Source organism: Gopherus flavomarginatus, chromosome 6 (assembly GCF_025201925.1).
Source record: "Gopherus flavomarginatus isolate rGopFla2 chromosome 6, rGopFla2.mat.asm, whole genome shotgun sequence".
Taxonomy (NCBI): Eukaryota; Metazoa; Chordata; order Testudines; family Testudinidae; genus Gopherus; species Gopherus flavomarginatus.
Window position 1 is genome coordinate 34,345,302 of NC_066622.1, and position 12,554 is coordinate 34,357,855.

The 12,554-nt window shown below is 46.5% G+C and overlaps 1 pseudogene; it reads right to left on the bottom strand.

Annotated features, from left to right (window-relative positions):
* Positions 1-2,309: 2,309 nt before the first annotated feature.
* Positions 2,310-3,072, bottom strand: LOC127054486 (60S ribosomal protein L36a-like; annotated as a pseudogene).
* Positions 3,073-12,554: the final 9,482 nt, after the last annotated feature.

Here is a 12,554-nt window from a genome sequence, read left to right on the forward strand (position 1 = left end):
TTGCAGGCACACTGCATGCAAGCTCAGACTGGTGGGGGGCAGAGTAGGCTGACCAGACAACAAGTGTGAAAAGTCGGGATGGGGTGGGGGGTAATAGAACCTATATAAGAAAAAGACCCCAAAATCGGGACTGTTCCTATAAAATTGGGACATCTGGTCACCCTAGGGCAGAGTGGAGTGCTCTTAAAATGGCTTCCCCCATGTGGCACCATCATGCAGGCAGGAGAGGGCCCATGCTGTTCTCGGAAGTGCCAGAATGTCTGGTATTCCAGGAATGCATAAGGGGCCACCTAGTCTGAGACAGGGAACCCTGCCATGAACAGCGAGAAGGAGGAGGAAGAAGAAGAGGAGGAGGAGGGCAGATGCAGTGAGGGACTCCAGCCATGCTGTGAGCCAGGACCTGTTTGAGACTTGGTCCCACCACATGAGCACGCATGAGCCTGATGAAGGGGAAGGGAAGTCAGGTAAGCATGTCCATGCATTTTTCCTTACAGTGTTTACATTTAAAGGTGGTACGTGGCTCATCTCCAGGTTAACAAGACAAAAGTATTGACTTTTCATTGTTTTACTCGCATGAGAGGAGAGAGAGGTACAACAAACAGAGGCACAGTTGCAATCTGCTTTTCATTCACCTCTTGAGTTAGGTGTGTGAGGGGGTATGTGGAGCACTTTGTTGATGTACATAGGGGTGTCCCGTTTATCCTCCTGAGAGATCTTGAAACTTTCATGGAGATACTCTCCCAGGGTTTTCTAGGGATGGCTGCCTTATGTCTTCCTCTGTAGTAGGACACTCCCCCATGCCATTCTGCAAAGACCTCGGCTGGAACCATTGCAGTTAACAGGCTAGCAGCATATGGACCAGGGCAGCTTGGGGATGCCAGTATTCTCTGTGCCTCTGTGACCCTCAAGCAGCTGTATTCTCTGTGCCTCTGTGACCCTCAAGAGTGAGATCTCAGCTAAAATCACCATTGTCTGTGGAAATAGTGCCAATATTCACTGCCATTGCTCTACACTTATAGGGACCAACATTGATAGCTTCATGCAACAGATTAGTCTTTTTCCTTTCACCCCTGGCAGGCTGTACTCACCATGGCTGCGGCTGGACAGTGGTGCTGTGCCAAGGTGCAGTGTCAATAAGCGTGCCTTAGTCAAAGTGTTTATAGGTCTAAGACAGGGTGACCAGATAGCAAGTATGAAAAATAGGGTCAGAGACTGGAGAATAATAGGTGGCTATGTAAGAAAAAGCTCCAAAAAGTGGAACTGTCCCTATAAAATCGGGACATCAGGTCACCCTCGTCTAAGAGAAGGGAGTTTTGGAAAGTGTATTTCCCTTTCTTCTGTGACTGTAAATCCAGTGGTGCCGCTGACTGTTTTCATCAGCACATTTGGGCATTGTGGCCTTCAAGAGTGTCCCCTCCACACTCCCAGAGCACACGACCCTGATGAGAAGGAGAAAGAAAACGAGGAAGGACATGTTCAGTGAGATCCTGCAAGCCAGTGCTGGATCAGACTGTAAACAAAGAGGCCTGGAGAGCCAATATGACTGACAGCATGGAGAAAGGCAGAGAGGATAGGAAAAAGGCCCAGGAGTCACAGCAGGACAAGGAGTGGGAAATGCACCAGGACATAGTGGGTCTTCTCAGGCAGCAAATCCAAATGCTTCAGACCCTGGTTGGCCTACAGGTCCAAAATCCTGGACTTCCCACCCTTTGCATCCTTGGAGAACTCCCTGGTCACCACTCCCTACGTCCCACAACATACCACTTGGCATCACAATGTGTATAATTACCCTGACACTCATCAAGAAACAAAACCACAGCTTCACACACCAACCGTGGGTCTCACAGGTGTATATGTGTAGCGATAACAGACTAAATTTGTGCACTCGAACAGAAATGTTTACTCTCTTTCTAATTTTAAATTTTCACCCCCATTAAGTTATGTTAAAAATTTGTATAACATTGCATGTGGTTTGTTTTGGGGTTTGCACATTGATTTTCTGCACTGTTTTTTCCTAAATACAAACACTCTATTATCTTGATTACTTCACAATAAATATTGCAGAATGCATAGTGGTACTCAAAGAAAACAGTACTTGTAAGTGCACACCAAGCACCACAGAATTCATAGCTTCAGGAATACATCCAGCCACATTTATAAATGTACAGCAAGCACTATACAATTCTTAAGTGACACCCAAAGTTCCAGGCCCAGAGAACGTTCCAGCAGAGAATGCTACTGTGGCTGACTGTTAAAGTGCTCTTTCAAAGCCTCCATTAACTGCATAGCTTCATTTTTCTTTTCTTTCCACATTCTTTAATGGATTCCATAACAATGAACAAGATGGAGTTTAGAACTGGATCACCTGGCCCTTTCTCTTCTTGTCTCCTCTCACCTCAAAGGGCTTGCACCTCTTAATGGCCAGCATTCATAGATTCATAGACTCTAGGAATGGAAGGGAATTTGGGAGGTCATCGAGTCCAGTCCCCTGCCCTCATGGCAGGACCCGATACTGTCTAGACCATCCCTGATAGACATTTATCTAACCTACTCTTAAATATCTCCAGAGATGGCGATTCCACAACCTTCCTGGGCAATTTATTGCAGTGTTTAATCACCCTGACAGTTAGGAACTTTTTCCTAATGTCCAACCTAAGTGAAAGCACTTTGAGCTGGGAGGAGACAAGAAGAGAAAGGGCCAAGTGATCCAGTTCTAAACTCCCTCTTGTTCATTGTTATGGAATCCATTAAACAATGTGGAAAGAAAATAAATGAAGCTATGCAGTTAATGGAGGCTTTGAAAGAGCACTTTAACAGTCAGCCACTGTAGCATTCCCTTGGACCTGCAGTTGGGCTCCACACGCTCACGCCTCAGCACAATTTTCTTTGTGGTCTTGGCCTTCTTACGGAAGATAGGCTTTGTCTGACCACTATAACCACTCTGCTTCTGATCATATCTCCTCTTTCCCTGAGCATAGAGTCCTTGCCCTTCTTGTACTCGGTCACTTTGTGCAGCTGCTGCTTGTCATATTTCTTGCAGTAAGTCCTGTGGGTTTTGGGGATGTTCACCATCCTGCCAGCAGCAGCATTGGGGCTCTTGTAATAGCACATGTGTCTGGGTGTTCAAAGGTGGTAGACAGCCACTCACCCTTCACCCTGGCAGCAGCTTTTCCCCCTTTGCCTTAAAGATATTGTGCAGGACACAACAGGCAGCTATAACCAAGGAGATTTTTTTTCTCACTGTGTCTCAGTCTAGTGAGTAAACACTGCCAGAGTCCCTTCAATTTATCAAAAGCACATTCAGCAGACATTCTGCAGCTGCTGAGCCAGTAGTCGAATTTTTCCTTGGTGCTGCTAAGGAGGCCCATGTATGGCTTCATGAGCCCAAGGAGCAGGGGTAGGCTGGGTCCCCCAGAATTACAATTCGCATTTGAGCATTTGAGTATTGGTAATGCTCTGGGCTGGAAAGAATGTCCCTGCTTGCAGCTTTCTGAACAGTCCTGTGTTCTTAAAGATGCAAGTGTCATGTACTGTCCCTGAGTAGCCCACACTGATATTGGTGAAGTGTCCCCAGTGAACCATCACTGCTTGCATAGCCATAGAAAAGTAACCCTTTCGGCTGATGTACTGTGTGGCAAGATGAGCTGTCTATTGCCCCACCTCAGTGCGGGAACCCCATGGCTGCAAGCTATTCCCTGCACATTGCCCAAGAATCAGTCCTGTGTAACAGGAGACGATTAATGGCCCTACACACTTACATGACAATGGCCCCCACTGTGGTGGGAGCATGGGCTGTTATAGCAGAAATAAGAGAGATACAAGACAGAACTGGCAGGGTTGGGGGGAATCAAATCAGTATGGTAGATGTCTGTATTCTAATGCGAGAAGTATGAGGAATAAGCAGGAAGAACTCAAAATGCTAGTAAATAACTACAACTATGACATAATTGTCATCACGGAGACTTGGTGGGATAATACACATGACTGGAATATTGGTATAGAAGGATACAGCTTGCTCAGGAAGGACAGGCAGGGAAAAAATGGAGGAGGTCTTGCTTTATATATTAAAAATGTGTACACTTGGACTGAGGTTGAGATAGAAAAAAAGAGACAGATTTGTTGAAAGTCTCTGGGTAAAGATAAAAGGGGTAAAAAACAAGAGTGATATCATGGTAGGGGTCTACTATAGACCACCAAACCAGGAAGAAGAGGTGGATGAGGCTTTTTTTTAACCAACTAACAAAATCATCCAAAGCACAGGACTTGGTTGTGATGGTGGACTTCAACTACCCAGACATCTGTTGGGAAAACAACACAGCAGGACAGATTATCCAACAAGTTCTTGGAATGTATTGGAGACAATTTTTTTCTTTCAGAAGGTGGAGAAAGCTACTAGGGAGGAGACTGTTCTAGATTTTATTTTGTCAAATGGGGAAGAACTGGTTGAGAATTTGAAAGTGGAAGACAACTTGAGTGAAAGTGATCATGAAATGGCAGCATTCACAATTCCAAGGAATGCTAGGAGGGAGACCAGCACAATAAAGACAATGGATTTCAAGAAGGCAGACTTTAGCAAACTCAGGGAGGTAAAATCCCATGGGAAGAAAGTCTAAGTGGAAAAACAATTGAAGACAGTTGGCAGTTTTTCAAAGAGACATTATTAAGGGCACAAGAGCAAACTATCCCACTGCATAGAAGAGACAAGAAGTATGGCTAGAGACCACCCTGGCTTAACCAGGAGGGCTTCAATGATCTAAAACTCAAAAAAGAATCCTACAAAAAGTGGAAACTCGGTCAAATTACAAAGGATGAATATAAACAAATAACACAAGTATGTAGGGACAAAATTAGAAAATCCAAGGCACAAAACGAGATCAAAATAACTAGGGACATAAAAGGAAACAAGAAAACATTCTACAAATACATTAGAAGCAAGAGGAAGACCAAGTTCAGGGTAGGCCCATTACTCAATAAGGGCGGGTGAGGGAATAATAACAGAAAATGTGGAAATAGCGGAGGTGCTTAATGACTTCTTTGTTTCAGTTTTCACCAAGAAGGTTGCTGGCAATTGGATGTCTAACATAGTGAATATCAGTGAAAATGAGGTAGGATCAGAGTCTAAAATAGGGAAAGAATGGGTCAAAACTTACTTAGACAAGTTAGATGTCTTCAAATCACCAGGGCCCGATGAAATGCATCCTACAGTTCTCAAGGAGCTGACTGAGGAGATATCTGAGCCATTAGCAATTATCTTTGAAAAGTCATGGAATACAGGAGACATTCCAGAAGACTGGAAAAGGGCAAACATAGTTCCCATCTATAAAAAGGCAAATTAAGGACAACCTGGGGAATTACAGATCAGTTAGCTTAATTTCTGTACCCAGAAAGATAATGGAGCAAATAATCAAGTAATCAATTTGCAAACACCTAGAAGATAATAAGGTGATAAATAACGGTCAGCATGGATTTGTCAAGAACAAATCATGTCGAACCAACCTGATAGCTTTCTTTAACAGGGTAATAAGCTTATGGATGGGGGGGAAACGGTAGATGTGATATATCTTGACTTTAGTAAGACTTCTGATACTGTCTCACATGACATTCTCATTAACAAACTAGGGAAATACAACCTAGATGGAGCTACTATAAGGTGGGTTCATGACTGGTTGTAAAATCGTTCCCAGAGAGTAGTTATCAGTGGTTCATAGTCATGCTGGAAGGCCATAATGAGTGGAGTCCTGCAGGGATCAGTTCTGGGTCTGGTTCTGTACAATATCTTGATCAATAATTTAGATAATGGCATAGAGGGTACACTTATAAAGTTTGCAGATGATACCAATCTGGGAGGGGTTGCAAGTGCGTTGGAGGATAGGATTAAAATTCAAAATAATCTGGATAAATTGGAGAAATGGTCTGAAGTAAATAGGATGAAATTCAATAAGGACAAATGCAAAGTACTCCACTTAGGAAGGAACAATTAGTTGCACACATACAAAATGGGAAATGACTGCCTAGGAAGGCGTGCTGCGGAAAGGATCGGTGGGGTCATAGTGGATCACAAACTAAATATGAATGAATAGTATAATGCTGTTGGAAAAAATGCAAACATAATTCTGGGATCTATTAGCAGGAGTACTGTAAGCGAGACACAAGAAGTAATTCTTCTGCTCTACTCCGTGCTGATTATGCCTCAACTGGAGTATTGTGTCCAGCTCTGGGCGCCACATTTCAGGAAAGATGTGGACAAATTGGAGAAAGTCCAGAGAAGAGCAACAAAAATGATTAAAGGTCTAGAAAACATGACCTATGAGGGAAAATTGAAAAAAATAGGTTTGTTTAGTCTAGAGAGGAGAAGACTGAGAGGGGAAATGATAACAGTTTTCAAGTAAATAAAAGGTTGTTACAAGGAGGAGGGAGAAAAATTGTTCTTAACCTCTGAGGACTGGACAAGAAGCAATGGGCTTAAATTGCAGCAAGGGCGGTTTAGGTTGGACATTAGGAAAAACTTCCTAACTGTCAGAGTGGTTAAGAACTGGAATAAATTGCCTAGGGAGGTTGTGGAATGTCTATCATTGGGGATTTTTAAGAGTAGGTTGGAAAAACACCTGTCAGGGATGGTCTAGATAATACTTAGTCCTGTCTTGTGTGCAGGGATCTGGACTAGATGATCTCTTGAGGCCCCTTCCAGTTCTGTGATTGTATGATTTACCACTAAGCAGTAGCGATCCAGCATTTCAAGCTTTGAGAGCGCGATCGCCCCTTGCTTCTCCACTGTCAATGCAGCTCTCATTCTGGCGTCCCTGCGCTGGAAACAAACTGGGTCAAGCACTACACATAGGTCCAGGAATGTGGCCTTTTGCATCCAAAAGATCTGCAGCCACTGCTTGTCATTCCAAACCAGCACTACAATGCAGTCCCACCAGTCAATGCTTGTTTTTTGGGCCCAGAAGTGGCGTTTCACCTCCTGCATCTGCTCTGTGAACAGCACCGCCAACCTTGAATTGTTTTTTGCTATGGCCCACAGCACACTGTCCTCAGAGAAACAGTCACGTCCCCTGTTGTTGCTGCACTTCCTGCAGGTGTGCAAATAGAAGAGGATCATGCATCCTGTATTTACAGCGTTCATGAGAATAGCATAAAACTCTGCAGGGTCTATGCTTCTGTCAGAGAGCGGACATGGAAAAGTGCCATGTGGGATTTTAAAAAATGGCATGAAAATGATGAGACATGGATGGCATTATGGGATGGAGAAAGTAGCGTGCTGGGAACTTGACCTCTAGCTCCCAGAGATCCCAGGGTGAGCAGGGCCACCGAGAGCGGGTTCGGGCCCTGGTGAAAATTTTTTTTTGGGCCCCCCATCAAGGGCGGACAGGCTAAACAGGGCCGACAAAGCCGGGGAAGCCCCGCCCCAGGCCCCCTTCCGGACTGCTGGGCCCCGGTAATTTTTACCGGCTTCCCCCCCTCTTGTCAGCCCTGGAGGTGAGTCATTTCTATCTCACAAAACATTGCAAAAGTATCCCAAAAGGCATTGTGCCTGATGGGTGCAAATGGGACACTGGAATGCCTATTTGTGGTGCACCACACTTTACATTGACACAAGCACATCTGGTGAGCACACGCAGCACTGATGCAAGCAGCTAATTATGCATGTGCCCAAGTGACATACAAACTGTGGCAGCTGTCCACTGAGATAACTTGTGTTGACCAAAGTTTGTAGTATAGACATGGCCACAGCCACCTCATGCCTTGTCCCTTTGGTCTTCTGCCTCCAGTGATGTGGTGTTCATATGTCCAGCCTAGTTTGGCTTCTATTCCTTAAGTATCAATGTTCTGATCATTGGCTCTTCCATTGGCTCTTCCAGGCCTTTCATTCATTTGTTGAATCCAGCCAGTTCATGTTAAAGTATCTGGTCCCAACCCAGACAGCATATATGACATTTGGCTGTGCCTCATTTCCCTTTCCTTTACCAGAAGTCAACCCATTTAAACCCAGGGATAGCAATATAAAGTGGGTGGGTAAACTGAAGCATACACATGGCTCATAAAACTATTACCCAGAATTCCCACATTCTTCACACTAAGACTGACCAGTTTCTCATGTTTGCAGTGGAGTGACTGGAAGCTGTGGGGGTGGGATGGGGGAAGAGTACAAGTTGGATGAGAAGCTGGAAGAGAGGAAACTGGGAATGGCTGGGCAAGGAACCAGGGATTCGAAAGGGTCAGGGCAGAAGGGATCGACCTTAGGAAGTGAGGAACGGGCAGAAGAACCTGTGCCCAATAGGACACACTCCCCTCCAAAGCCTGGGATGGATCTTATGATTCCTGAGTCTCACCATTGCTTTGCTGTCAGTAAATAACTGTGAAACCCACTGCCAAAGCATGAAACTGATCCCCTTGTAATGCTGGTCCACATAGAGGATAACAACCTACTATTGCTATCTGTTAGTTAGTGACAGAGGTCTATGGTGAAAGGTTCTATCTCAGCTGATGACACATGTGGATGTACATATGTCATGGAGTGTGGGGGAGTCAGGGCCCCAGGGTTGGCGCTTATATTTAGGCGGCCTAGGCAATCGCCTAGGGTGCCAGGATAATTGGTGGGTGGTGTTTTGCTGGAGGGGGCGGCAGGAGGCTCTGGTGGAGCTGCCACAGTTGTGCCTGCGGATGGTGGGCTGCTCGCGCGGCTCCGGTGGACCTTCCGCAGGCACGACTGCGGCAGCTCCACCAGAGCCATGGAGCAGCCAACTGTCCACAGCCACAACTGCGGCAGCTCTACCGGAGCCGCGGGAGCAGCGCGCGGGGCGGTGAAATTGCCGTGCGCCTAGGGCGCTAAAATCCCTAGTGCCGGTCCTGCAGGGCCCTGCACCCCCCTTCCTGTGCTTCACCATGACTCTAAGCCAGCCAGTAAAACAGAAGGTTTATTTAGATGACAGGAACACAGTCCAAAACAGGTCTTACAGGTACAGATAACAGGACCCCCTCAGGTCCATCTTGGGGGGGCCCCAGGGAGGTCAAAGCCCAGTCTGGGTTCCCCTCCATTTTCCCAGCCAGCTCCAAACTGAAACTCCCTCCAGCCATCTCACTCAGCCTCCCCCCGGCTGCTCCCCCAGCCTTTGTTCATTTCCTGGGCAGAGGTGTCACTTGGCCTCCAAACCCCCTCCTGGTTCTCATGTTACATGCTCAGGTATCGTCCCTCAAGGAAAGGTTCCCATCCCCAATGCAGACAGTCCCAGCAAAATTCCCCTGCAACCTTCTCAGCGCACGTCCAGACTAACCCGCGGCATTGGCGGGTTAAAATCGATTGCTCGGGGATCGATATATCGCATCTAGTCTGGACGCGATGTATCGATCCCCGAGCGCGCTTACATCGATTCCGGAACTCTATCAATCCGAACGGAGTTCCGGAATGGACACGGAGAGCCGCGGACATCGATGCCGCGCCGTCCAGACGGGTGAGTACCTCGATTTTAGAAATTCGACTTCAGCTACGTTATTCCCGTAGCTGAAGTTGCGTATCTAAAACCGATTTTAATACCTAGTCTGGACGTGGCCTCAGATTAATACTCCCCTCTCCCTGCTGCATCACAGGCACCCACATAGAATTCAAAGAACACATTAAGAATGTTCCCACTTCGTTACAACATATGATGGTATTTCTGTTTTTTTCAATTTACTTTTTTAAAAATCTAGGATATTACACACAAATATCTAAGTTAAAAGAACACTATATGATTGCACATTCAAACACTCAAAAGTTAGGAAATGCCAGAATGAAAATGTGTCTGTGGAACCCTAATTCAGCCCCCTGGGGTTTTATCATGTACAATAGTTCCACCAGACCTCTGCCTTATCCAGTGCACAGGATGGAGCTACTGTGGGATGTGTGGCAAAGGGCGCTATTGTCTGTAAGACTCCCTGCTTCATTTGTCGCAGAAGCTGGAAGGTGGGCAGTGAATGAGGCAGGAAGAGAAAGGAGGGTCTTATGGTTCAGGCAGCTGAATGGTGCCTTGGAGAACTGGATTCTCTAGCTGCTTCTGCCACAGAGTTCCTGTGTGACGCTGGGTGTCACAGATCCCAATTGAGGGCCCCCTCTTGGCCTCTTACTAGACTACTGTGAGGTTAACCTATCTGCTGGGTCCCTGGGTGTTTTAAGAATCCAGAGCCTGAGCAGAAGCCAGCCACTGATCCCTAGGCACATTCTTGGGGCACAGAGCCTCTGACTAGCACCCTTTCATGAGGGCTAGCACTCGCTATCCAAATGCTTACCCCCTGGGCTCAGCTGACCCCCAGTAACTTAAACACCCCCTCTCCCAGACTCCACCCAGAGGTGTGAGCCTCTTCTCTCGGGAGGCCTGGATATGTAGATATAACACATGCAGATACTTTTCAGTCTCATGCCATTACCCTTTAACTTAACAGATAAAGCATGATAGAGTTCAGATCATATAGAAAACAACAAACATCTTAACTGTGGTGCCCCTCACTAGCTCACCCTTCCGTGGAAGACCAGCTGTATTCAGGTAGGTAAACAGGGGTTCCCTGCCTCATCGGGCTTCTAGATGCTGGGTTGTGTCTCCTTCATCCTGAGCTGGAGTAAAAGTGCCCTAAAGAAGAACAGCAGTTCCTGCCCATTTATAACTTTTAGCTCCCTTTGTCAGGTGATGTCCTGCTCAGCCTCCTCAGGTGCCTTTATTTTCAAGGTGACCTCTCCCCTGACAAATCAATTCTCCTGGCTGGGAGCCAGACTATTGATTAGAGCTATTCCATTTCAATGAAAGAGCGCTTTAAGTCAAGGACCCTCCTTTATCCTTTTGCCACCAGCCTTTGGAATTTTAGCCCCAGACAGGTGCAAACAGCCAAGAAAGAAGTCAAAGGGGCAGCACATTCAAAGTGGAGTTTGCATCTTGGTGAAGATCCTTGCAGAGATAATTCCATCATCTCACACTGAATTCATTGCCTGTACAGGCAGAGTCCCAAGTCGTCACACTGCACAAATCACTTTTCACATGTGGTCACTGATTGTGTGTTCCTCATTTCCTGGGTTCCCAATGTCAGACTTGGGGATCTCGCTTGCAGAAGTGCTCCCTCACAGCTACTACTGAAGTTAATGGAGTGGGGCTTTGCAAATATAACATGATATATGATGCTAAGTTCCTGAAAAATCAGGCCCTAGGTGTCTCAAAGTCGGCACCCAAAATTAGTGGCTACTTTTGACCTTAATCTCGCTCTGCCTCAGTTCCCAATCTGTAAAATGGGGATAAACCTCTCTCATCTCCCAAAGATATTGTGAAGCTACTTTAATTAATAGTCAGGAAGCACTCCAATAATTATAGTGATAGTGGGTGCCACAGAAAAGCCCATGTAGAAATGGATAATTTTGTATTAAGAGCAGCATTTGAACAGTGTGCTGTAAACAAGGCCGAGAGCCACACATTGACCAATGAGATAAAAGCAAAATATTGACTACTGCTCATTAAGTGAGCACTGTCCATCCTGTCCATGAGGCAGGAGTCTTCTGGAAAAAATAGCCTGTGATCATATAATTACAGGCAGTATCGTAATCTGTGTGCACAAAAGGGTTGAATTAAGGTTATACGGATAATACTGTCATTTCCTCACTTTGGACTGCTTGGCTTTGCCACCTTAACAATGTTCTTTAAATGCAGATTGTGCATGTGATATATGTCACTGGAAAGGTGACAGCAGCATCACCTCCTTTCACAGATGGAGAAACTGAGGCACTGAGGAAGGGACTTGCCCGAGGCCACTCAGCAGGTCAGTGGGAAAGAGAAGCCCAGAGTGCAGGTTTGCTGACTCCCATGCCAGTACCCCACTACCTGGACCGCATGGCCTCCCCTTTAAATTCACCTGCCCCCTCCTGAGAGCACCCTTTACAGTGCGCCCCATTGTCTGGCTCTCTGGGTGCACCAGTAAGTACAACTAGCTGATGTTTCCACTGGCCCTGGAGCTGGATGACAAATACCCACAGTGTCATTAACTCCTGTGCTAAGGGAGTGGCTTCCAAGTGCTGTGCTTTCAGACTCCCAGGTTGCCTCATCCATCCATAAGGAAGTGACGCTGGCTTGATCACTGGAGTGATCTTTACACCTTGAGCCTCCTGAACCCGAGGAACTGCCATAAAGTGAAGTGATTCCACCTTGCCGCCGCAAAGTGCCTGGGTGCCACAAGGAGCTGTGTGGCTGCCCCTCTGAGATCCCTGTGCTTGGGATGGGGGGGCGCAGAGCCCGGTGTCCCTTCGTGACCCACCTGCATTCTTCAGCTTCTCTACTGGGTGTGAATTCCAGCGGCTTTCCCAGCTAGGATTCCCCTGCAGCAGGTGGGGGCTGACCTCTGGTCTTTTAAAGGCAGCATGTCAGTCACTTAAGCCCCCTCTCTAGTTCAGTGAGATGGATTACAACAAACAACGCCCCCCTCCCCCACACCCTATGGTGCAACAGCCTGCATGGGGTACCTCTCAAACTAGAGTTGCTGGATGGTTTATAACTGATAAACAAAGCTGAGGGCTGGGGTGTTTATAAGGGAGGCTGAGCAAG